The sequence below is a fragment of the Heterocephalus glaber genome, unplaced genomic scaffold, assembly GCF_053883595.1.
Source record: "Heterocephalus glaber isolate CG9 unplaced genomic scaffold, H.glaber_assembly_v1.0 deba00001594, whole genome shotgun sequence".
Taxonomy (NCBI): domain Eukaryota; kingdom Metazoa; phylum Chordata; class Mammalia; order Rodentia; family Bathyergidae; genus Heterocephalus; species Heterocephalus glaber.
The window spans coordinates 20058848-20069514 of NW_028258369.1; the positions used below are offsets into that span (position 1 = coordinate 20058848).

The 10667-nt window shown below is 38.4% G+C and overlaps 1 protein-coding gene across 1 annotated transcript in view; it reads left to right on the forward strand.

Moving 5' to 3' along the window:
• The window catches only part of Mid1 (midline 1), a 372860-nt gene that overhangs the window by 139311 nt on the left and 222882 nt on the right, over positions 1–10667 (forward strand). The window lies entirely within an intron of this gene.

The following is a 10667-nucleotide window of genomic DNA, read 5'->3' on the forward strand; positions in this document are numbered from 1 at the left end:
TATTTGTGATCATCTGACTAAAATTATAGACACTGTCATGTCCAGAAGTTTGTTTTGCCTCACAAAGGCTGAGGGTGACACCAAGAAATATAATGTGGTTCTTCTGGAAGAAGGTGCAGAGGCCGGCAGCTGCAGAAGGGGGAAAGGAGCCACCTTGATTACAACAGTACCATGGAAAATAAGTGATGAGTCCAGTGTGAGTTTCCAAGCAAAAGTCACGAAGACAAAATTTCAAGATGCAACCATCAATTGGCAATGAGGCTGCTTCTCAAAATAAAGGTTCTTTGTGGAGGATAAAAGAAAGGGTGCCCAGGGATTTATTGACTGGCTGGTGGTTCAAACCGGCGAAGCCACCTGGTAGAAGAGAAGTGTGTGCAACTTATTTGCACAATTGCAGCACTTCCTGTCCAATGGATTTCTTGTACACCCGCTTGGGAAGCTGCTTACATGTGCCATCATCATGCTGAGGAGGAAAGAAATCTTCCTTCAACTGTTAGGTTCATCAACTGGAGCCTTGCAGAATTAACTTGGTGGCAAAGTAACAGGAAAAGGGGGATTTATTTTGTACATATGCGAGATCCTCACAGAAAAGAAGTAAAACCCCCGAACAGGTATTAGACCCAGAGGCGTGTGTACCATTGTAACAAAATGCCTATGAGTTTGTGAGGAAGTGTCAAGACAAAGAAAAGGGAATTGGGAAAGCAAGTCTACTGGGAAAACCAAGACAATTAGTAAAGTTTATTTATGCAGATTTAAGTCAATACCATCTCTTGTAATAAAAGTTTTTTCATGTATGTGGTACAAGAGAAGGGAATGGGGCAAAGGGTGGAGAACTTTTCTTTCTTTCTTTCTTTCTTTCTTTCTTTCTTTCTTTCTTTTTTTTGCATCTGCTGTTTCTCAATTACCTTCAGCTCAAAATAATATTTATGCCAAAGTGACATATTTTGAGATGGCATATTCTGATTCTCTTTTATTGGGGATGTGTTTGTAGACGTGAAATGAGAACAATGAGGATGCTGATATACTTACTACAAAATGATGCTCCATTACCCCTCCTAAACTGCTTAGTACAACATTCATAATGGGATGCCCATATAAATTCAGCTGACCTTACTATTAAAAAGATATCATCTGTACATTTAAATACAACTTTTCTAAAAAATTGAGACAAACCATTACTTACACTTTCGTTCATTCAAGGCTGAGTGTAAGTTGATGTTACAAGACTCTTCATTTCACTGTTTCTTCTGGATGATTTAAGAATGAAGGTAGGTGTCACCACATCAGAATGTCAGCATGTGACCATAGCCTCCCCCAATGAATGGTCCCTCCAAACACAGCTGAAATCTCAGCTTGCCTGTTAAGGTCATGGGTCAGTGGGAAATATTTTCTTCATCATTGTCCAACTTGCTAGAAAGACTTTAAAACACACAAGGAAGGATGTGTATCAGAACACTAAAGGATAAGAAACAACTGGGGAAACCCACATCAATACTTTGAAGTCTATGCCTCTGCAAATACTATATTTCAAATGATTACATAAGTGGTTCTCAAATGAGTGGAGTATGAGGATGATTTTACCCCCAGGGAACATCTGGCAAACTCTGGAGACCATTTCTGGTCATCACAACTGGAATGTGGGTAACCCTATTGGCTTCCAGTGGGTAGAAGCCAGGGATGCTTCTGGCATCCTATAATGCACAGAAATGCCCCAAACATAAATAGCAGAGATGGAGAAATACTGCTTTCGATCACCATGCACCACATGTCAGTGTGTAGCCACCTCCTGCCTCCCAGTCATGGCTCCAAAAACAAACCACCACTGGCAGGACACCCGCAGATACCATGCCAGATATTTAGAAAGAGACCAAAACCTTCAATCAATTTGTAAGAGCTGTATGTGTTTTTAAACTACCACAGTGAGTCATGAGCAAAGATATTTGAGTCATACTTTTCTTATTAAACTCCTTCACAATGGAATTTTCATGGAAAAAAGTCATCAGTGATGGGTGGACACAGGCATTCATGTATAAATCATAACCCCTTCTCTTTTTTCTGAGGGCTCTCAGCTAATTGGAGGAAATTCTCATCCTCCATTGCCCCACTGCAAGCTTCTTTGGGTTACTCTCAATGTTTCTTTTGGTTTTATTTGGACTGACTTGAGTTTCTGGAACATCCCTAAGGCACTCTGAGATCCAGTCCTTTGAATGTTGATCCTTGGATGGATCATTAAAGAGCCATTAAGAGCTCTTTAATGTGTGTCCCTTTGTTACAATAAAGTCAGCTTTTTCACCCACTGAGAGTAGCTCTGTGAATCCTTTGTTTCTACTTCTTGGAAAAAGCAAATTTTTGTAACTGAGAAGCAAAACCACCTGGTAGATTTGTGAATTAAAGGAGTTCTCCAATCTCCCAAGTATTTTGTAAATGGGAGAAATGGTATTGGAATCCTGGGGTATTATTGTACCCTATACTTCATGACATGGAGGGGGAAGGGTAGCAAATGTTTAAGAAAGTAAAAGTTTCTTACTGTATATTACAACTGTATTAGGGATAACTTTTTAAAAAACATGGTTGGATTCATTATGAACAAGGGACAGCCTCCTATCTGCTTCAGGCAAGGCAATTGTTAGGAAATAGGGAACAATTTTTCATAGTGACCACATATCAATTAATGTTATTTTTTGGTACATCACTGTTCTCAAACAAGTTCTAATATACCTTTCCAGGCCCTCTCTGGTGTAAAGTAATAGGTCCAATAGAAATATAAGGGAAGCCACACATAAAACTAAAATTTTTCAGCTAACAAAATTTTTGGAAAAAACCAGATCAAATTAACTGTAATTATATATTTTAATTAAACCAGTCTATTCAAGTTATTAGCATTTCAGCATGTAATTGATATTTCAAATTAATTAATGAAAATTGCTTTACTTTGAACTCTGGTGTATATTTTTACATTTACAACACTTCTTAATTCAGACTCAATACACTTCAAGTGATGGATAGTAGACTTGGGGCTACTCTACTAGACAGTACAGTCTAGCCTACTTCTCCAAATCTATCTCTCTTTTTTTTTAACTTTGCCATGTAAAATTCAGAATCCAGCCATAGTGAACTTCTTTCAACTCTTTTGCCATGAGTGTTCTTTTTGCTTATTTCTCAGTGATTGTACAAGTCTCTCCCTGGAATACTCTCTCTTCAACACCCTTTCCACTTTACTTGTCTTATCCTTACTTGCTCTTAATGAGCCTGAATCCTCAGGAAAAACTGTTATGGAGGTAAAACTTTTATTCTACACTCATTATGTTCAGTGAGTGGGAGCTGCAAATTTAAACTTACAAAACAGATCACCAAGAGAAAAGGCGGAGTTAGTTTATACATGCAATGTGCATGTAGGAATGTTTAGTGGTGTATAACTCAAAAGAGTGGTTACAATTTGTGGCTTATAACTTATTGGGGAAAAGGAAGTGTTACCGGGGTCCTGGGGTGCTGGGGGCTCTTTCCAGAATTCTTTCCAGGTTCTTGTCCTGAACAAGGAATTGGACAAGCCACGTGCAAAAGGTAGCAAGGTTTTACATTTGCTAAAAGTAAAAAAAGAAATATGCTCTGCAGAATGACAACGGGCCACTGATAAAGAGAGATAACAGTGGCAAGGAGGTTAATGGCCAACACCTTCTGTAACTCCCATTCTTCAGGCTAACATCAGATCTAGACTGCCCTATCAAAAACCTCTTTGATTTCACTCCAGAAAAACTGAAGATAGCACTTTCTGATTCATACCAGGTGCAGGGCTTGGGAACTGTTTTTCTGCATATGTATCCTGCGTCTTCTTCACGATTGACAGGTTACACCCACCTGCCCAGCCAGCTGGCCACACCCTAATCTCTTGCCTTAGAAGGGTGGAGAAAAGATTGCTAGGGAATAACAAATGGGCTTCTATAGAAGAGACAGATGGATTTATAGGAAAATCAGCTAGAGTTAAGGAACCTTGTGATAATATTTGTTTATGTAGATGCAACTGGTCTTTCTGTCTCCTTCGTGTCCATGAAACTCCACTGAGGCCAGTAGGAGACTCCAGTCCATTCTGTGAAAAAGGGCCTGAGTTTTGTCCATCCGTGGCTCTCTCTCAACCTAGATCTTCAGAGTTTTCTTCTAGACACTAAATATTCATCCACCAAATGAAGACAAAGAAATATAGACTAAGTAAAGAGGTTGCATGCCAGGGGGTAAATATTTTTTGGCTTTGTAGGCTATATAAGCTCTGTTCACACTAACCAACTCTGTCACTGTTACACAAAAGCACTTAAAGATGATATGTCAACCAACTAAGAGGGATATGTTTCAATAAAACTATTTACAAAAACAAGCAGTGAGCTAGATTTAGCCCATGGGTCATAGTTTGCTAACTACTTATCTGAAGTCATATATGTCATGATGGGGGAGAAAAACAAGGATTCCTTTACCATAAAGCACTGTCTCTTCTCCTGTAATACCTGAAAATAATATGTAATAGTATAACATTATTTGACACATGACCAAGAAGATAATTGGCTACTTGGGAAAAATACCAAATCTCATGTCATGCCATAAAATAAATAAAAATAAATCCAGTAATCAAATAGAAAAAGATGAAACTATAAAAAGGGACTTATACATTTATTTGGTCACTAAATAAGGAAGGATACTATAGATGTAAATCCAGTGGACAAAATAATTGATATATTTGTGAACATAATTTCTTGCTTTTTGAAAGATCAAAAATGTTAGGAACAAAATAAAAAGGCAAGCCTCAAAGGGAATGAAAATCCTTGTCAGAAACAGAAAAAAGTAATATACTTGATTAGAGTCCAAACTAACAAGAAAAGTATGAAAACTGGTTACTAAAATGAGGAAATGACTTTAACAGACAATTTAGAGAAAAGAAAATGCAAATATTTTATAACTTCATACTCCATCAAAATATGTAAATTTGGGCCGAGATGTAGCTCAGTGTCACCACACCTACCTAGCAAGCGCAAGGTCCTGAGTTCGATTCCCCATACCAAAAAAACAAAACAGCAAAATATGTAAATTACCTGGGAGTCTGAGTCAAGAGGATTTCAAGTTTAAGCCCAGCCTGATGAATTTAGGGAATGAATATATATAAATATAAATATATATACATATATATGATTTTATCTTTTTTCTCCTAATAAAAAGTTTTTAAAAATACAGTTTAATTCTAGCATAGTTTAGTAAGAAAATCTCATGTCCTGCTGATTGAAATATAAATTTGAAAAAAGCTTTTGGAAAGCCATTGCAATCAGCACAAAGAACTTTAAAAGTGTTTTGACAATGTTTTCACTTGGACTCAATCTTAAAGAAATAACCACAAAGGGCTGGGAATTTAGCTCCGTGGTTCCACCGCCTGCCTCGAAAGCGCAAGGTCCCAAGTTCAATCCCCGGTACATAAAAACACACACACAAATACACATCCAATTTGTATTGCAAAATATTTCATATACTGTACCCCACAGGATTGCATTTGGCTGCATGTAACAGAAACTCTACTATGGTGGCTATGGGTGTGGTAGTGCATGCCTGTACTCCCAGCATTGGGAGGCTGAGGCAGGAGGATCAGAAATTCAAACCCAGACTGGCTAACTTAGCAACTTAGTGAGATGCTATCTCAAAATGAAAAATTGAAAAAGGGCTGAGGATATAGCTTTGTGCAAAGGCCCCAGGCTCAGTCCCATGAAGAGAGTGAGACGAGAGGAGAGGAGAGGAGAGACAGAGGCAGAGATGGGAATGGAGGGAGGAGGGAAGGGAGAGAGAGTCCTATATTGGATGAGGAGAGGCTCCTCTCCCAATGTAAGAAGAAGGCAGGCCTAGGCAGTCCCAAACTGAAGCTGCTCTTAGAGAATGTCATCCATGCAGCTTCTTGCTGTGCCTTTTGTTTTCATGGTCTCAAGTTCCAGGCTGGGAGAAAGAAGACGTTTGAAAGACAAATAGCTACCCCATGTTATTCAGAAAAAAGATTATGTCTTGGGACTTTGTCTCTCTCTCTCTCATTTTGCCACATGGTCCTTCCTGCCTTTGTAGGAGTCTGGGTAAATGCATCTGCAAAAGGGTTTAATGCAGCTGCAAATGCAATTGGGATTGTATCAGTCAAAATAAAGGTGCGCCTGGATAGGAGATTGGCAACTCCACAGGTTGGACAGGCGCAAGCACGGGCACTTGCTGCCAGACACTCTGCTAAGGGAGGACTTGCTATACCACCCTGGTCTGGAATCCACAGACCATCTCCACTTCATAGCCAGGGGCTGCACAACTGTGGAGCATCACTGTGCCAAGCGCTCTGTCTTCTAGCTGGCCTGTGTCTGGGCTGAATTAACGGCATCCATTCCAATCTGTGCAGAACACATCTTCATTCTTTTGACTTCTTAGATCTGTTTAATATCCACATTTCCTACATTGAACATTTATTACCTAAAGCAATAAACTTAAAAACTAAAAAAAAACACAAAACACTTTTTGAAAAGATGAAGGGCAGTTCCTTCTCTGCAGAGGATCCCCTGGCCTTCGAGGTTGGCTGGACCTTAGTCACCAGCAGTCCAACAAGCACATGTTGTGTCATGTCATAGAGTACTTGCCCGTGAGAGAGTAAATTCACAAATGAATAATTGACTCTTTGGATGGATGAAATCTACTGTTTCTCTGTATATGTATGTGTGTTACAGATGAATAATAAAAAAGATCCAAATTCCAAAGATGAGACCCTGGCTCCAGAAAGAGAGGACCTCTGTTTACTTGGGATGTTAATGCTTTTGTCACTATGAGTTGATAGAAATATTTGAAAGTAGTACTTTTTTGGTTTCTAGAGAATCAGGCCTCAGTTCATCCATGCATGCTTTTAAAGGAGTAACCGTTCCAGAACTCAAGTAATATTTCAGCAGAAAGTAGGAGAGATTTCAGTTGCAATCAAAAATAGTAAATGACTACAAGGGAATACAGCATGTCAAAATTGGGTGCAAGCTGATAACTGCTAAACTGGTTTACAAGTTTACTAAAAATGTATTCTTTCTAGTGTCACATAAATGATTGTCATTGTTGTTAGAGTTGTTTAATTCACTCTCATCAATGCCCCAAATTTGTCAACATTGACTATGGATTGCTCTCTTTCCACAGTGTGTCTCCCTACTCTCAAATTTATCCATGTATCATTTCTAATATCTTGCTTAAACAGTACTTTCAAACTTAGCAATTCAGTTTCTAAAATAAGTTGTATTGTAATATGTTTTTACAAATACTAATGTTCAGGGAAAAGGTAGTGACAGTAGAGCATACTACCTTAATGAACACTAGACTTCTTTTCTGATATTCTGGTCTCTGAAGGACTACATCCTGCTAATCCAGTGCAGTGATTAAAATATGAATTTATCATTATTATCTTCAATCAGGTATAACCAATTAGGAGACAAATTATATTTATTTTAGTAAAATATGTTTTTTTTTAAACTTGCATTTTATGTTGTTAGTGGTTCATTTGTTATTACAAATGCCAAAGAAAGTTCTTATTTTTATATCCCTTATATACTTTAGACACTTTTCATCAATTAAATGTTTCCATATAGCCAAACAATAAATCCTTCCCACAAGTAGAAAAAAGAAAATATTCTTTGCCAGGAAGCGTTCTAATTAGCTTCCAATTATCTAAAAAAAATTAGGTCAACCTTTCTGACAGTTAACTCAGGTTATTGTCCTCTGAGGTCCATTTTGAAATGCCTTTTAATTTTCTTTGCATGTTCATTATAAGAATATTATAAACTCCCTGTCTTTAAAATGTTAACTTAAAATCTCATCACAGAATTACCAATATTAATATTTTGGTTTGTAGCTTCTCACAGATTTTTTCCAATGTAAGATATAAACATAAAGATTTATCCAAGCAATGCTTATTGAGTGTCAACTAAGAGGCAGGCTATTTCTAGAATGTGGCACCACATTTGCCACTCTGCCGATTTAGCATTTACTGTCATTTAAATGTTCTTAGATGTCAATAAATTTGGATCTGCTCTCTCACTTTAATTGCTGCATAATTACGAAAAACTGAACTTTCCAAAATGGTGACAGCAAACTTTCCATCCACTCTCCACATTTTTTTTAACGTTGCCCTTCCCTACCATGAGGCAGGGTCTCTGTCCCCTTACCTTGAACCTGAGTGAAGTTTTATGATTGCTTCAATCTGGCGACTGATACCATGTGACTTTGAAGAGAGACTGTAAAAGGTGATTTGGCTTCTGCCTAACCCTCTCTTGAGACTCTCACCCTTGGAACTGAGCCAGCATGTTGTGGAAAAGCAAAAGCCACACGGAGAAGATGTGTGTAGCTGTGCAGGCTGACCGTCCAAGATGAGGTCTGAGACAACAGCTAGCATCAACTGTCAACGTGTGATGAGCAAATCTTCAGTGTCTGACTTCCAAGTCACGGCAGCCAATGGCAAATAGTCCCGAGGCAGCAATACCCACTGAAGTCCTCCAAAATTGTACATTTGTGAGCACAGCGCATGTGGCTTAAGTCACTAAGTGGCCAGGTGGTTTGTTACACAGCAGTAAACAATAGGCAGAGCAAAATGCCTTTGAATAACTGTGCCACAAGTTTTGTAACCAATTCTTTTTTTTTTTTTAAGAGTAGGAAAGTTTATTGAGGAGTAGAAATGGGGAATAAGAATAGCTCCTGAGAGACAGGAGGGGTCCCGAGTGGGTTGCCCTATAGCCAATTCTTTATTTTTAGATGAACATCACTTTTACATACATCTTTGAACGCAATAACATGGGTAACATCATTCCCTCAATATTAATTTCCTAGAAGTGCAGGTCAAAGGATATGCAAATTTTAAGGGACTTTGGTGTGACTTTCGGCACTTGATTGATTTAGTTTAGCAGCTCACAAATACATATGGTTAGAAACAGTTACACCTAAAACGCTTTGGCAAAATCAATCACTATAAACTCAGTTACTGAAAAGGAATAGGATCTCTGAGTATAGGAAAACCACTGATAGTTCTATGATAAAGAAGTTCTAACTTTTAAGTCCAAGGTGATACATTCAAATATTCAAAATAAAACAAGTGATCACATAAATATGAATTTCAGAGATAAGTGTATTACTTAAATCTGATTCTAAGTTTGTCACATACAATCCCCAGACGAATCTCAAATATACCGGGTCACTTATACCATTCTTCATAGTATAGTAAACTTTATGGATGAATTACAGCTGCTAGACTTAAAGATATCTTCAAGTCTACAAATAATTCTACTGCAATCTGAAGACATTATGCTAAGCAGGGCTTTCCCTCTAAATCAATATCATCAGATGACCAGAGGCAGCGTCCTCACCAGTTGTGGAGAATAGCTGAGAGCTGAGGTATGATTATTATCTAAAAATGGTAAGCATAGAAAAGGTGAAAGGCAATGTTTTGTAATAAGTACTGTAAATTTTGCAAGTACCACAGTTCTTCTAATCTCAATCCTTTCCTAATTACATGTGTGTATTACCTATCACTTTCCCATATAATAATATTAGTAATACTAACATCATAAGTGTGTGTAGTCATTTATAACATGCTTGCCCACTCATTTTCATTGTTTCATTTAAGCTTCATAACAAAACTAAGGGGTTAGCACTATTGTCACTACTTGATAGATGAGGAAAGCAAGCCCAAGGAAGCAAAGTAATCAGGCAGGGACAGCCAGAAATTGAACACAAGTGCTGTATTATAACCTCAACTTGAACCCTTTAAACTAGAAACCAGAGAAGTCTCCCCTGTCCTTTAGGTTTGTCGCTTGGATTATGGTAAAACTCTCGTTACACAGTGATCAGGAAATGATTTCTGTAAAGGGCCAGATGGTGACCACTCAGATTCATGGCCCCTGCAGTCCACTATGCAACCACTCAACTCTGCCACGGTGGTACCAAAGCAGCCAGGGACAATATGCAAATGAGTGGGTGTGGCTGCATTGCCATATGTTTTTATTGACAAAAGCAGGCAGAGGGCCATAGTTTGTCAAGCCCTGACATAAGAAGATGAGCAAAACACAGGGGACTGTCATGTCTATTTCTGCCCTTCCCAATCCCCACCTCTTTCATTCTCTCCCCCTACAATAACTATTTCTATTAGATTTGTGTTTATCTTCTCAGAGTTTCTTTCTTTTCTTTTTTTCTTCCTTTGTCTCAGTCCCACACTCCTCTTCAGCACTTTGTATTCATTCCTGGGCATCTGTGCATGTTAGAATGTAGAGATCTGATAGTCTCTCCTTTTGCCTGTCCTGTAGTATTTTACCAGGTAGATATGCCACAGGTCATCAATTTACTGCTGGGCATTGGTATGGTTTCCATTCTTGAGTATGTGACATTTTCTGCTCGTCTGGGCAATTGTGTGCAATAGGTACCTAGAAGCAGGTGATTGCTAGGCAGAAAGGTCCATGCATCTGTAAATTTGTTCCAGATTGTCAAATTCCCTCTTTATTGGTAGTAGTGTAATGTACTCACACCATGACCTATGAGAGTGTCCTTTCCCCTGGCCTCGTCAATGGTGAATGGGGCCCACCTTGGGTTTTAGTCCACTCAGTTGGATGAGAAATGATACCTCGGCGTAGTTTTTTTTTTTTTTTTTTTTTTTTTTT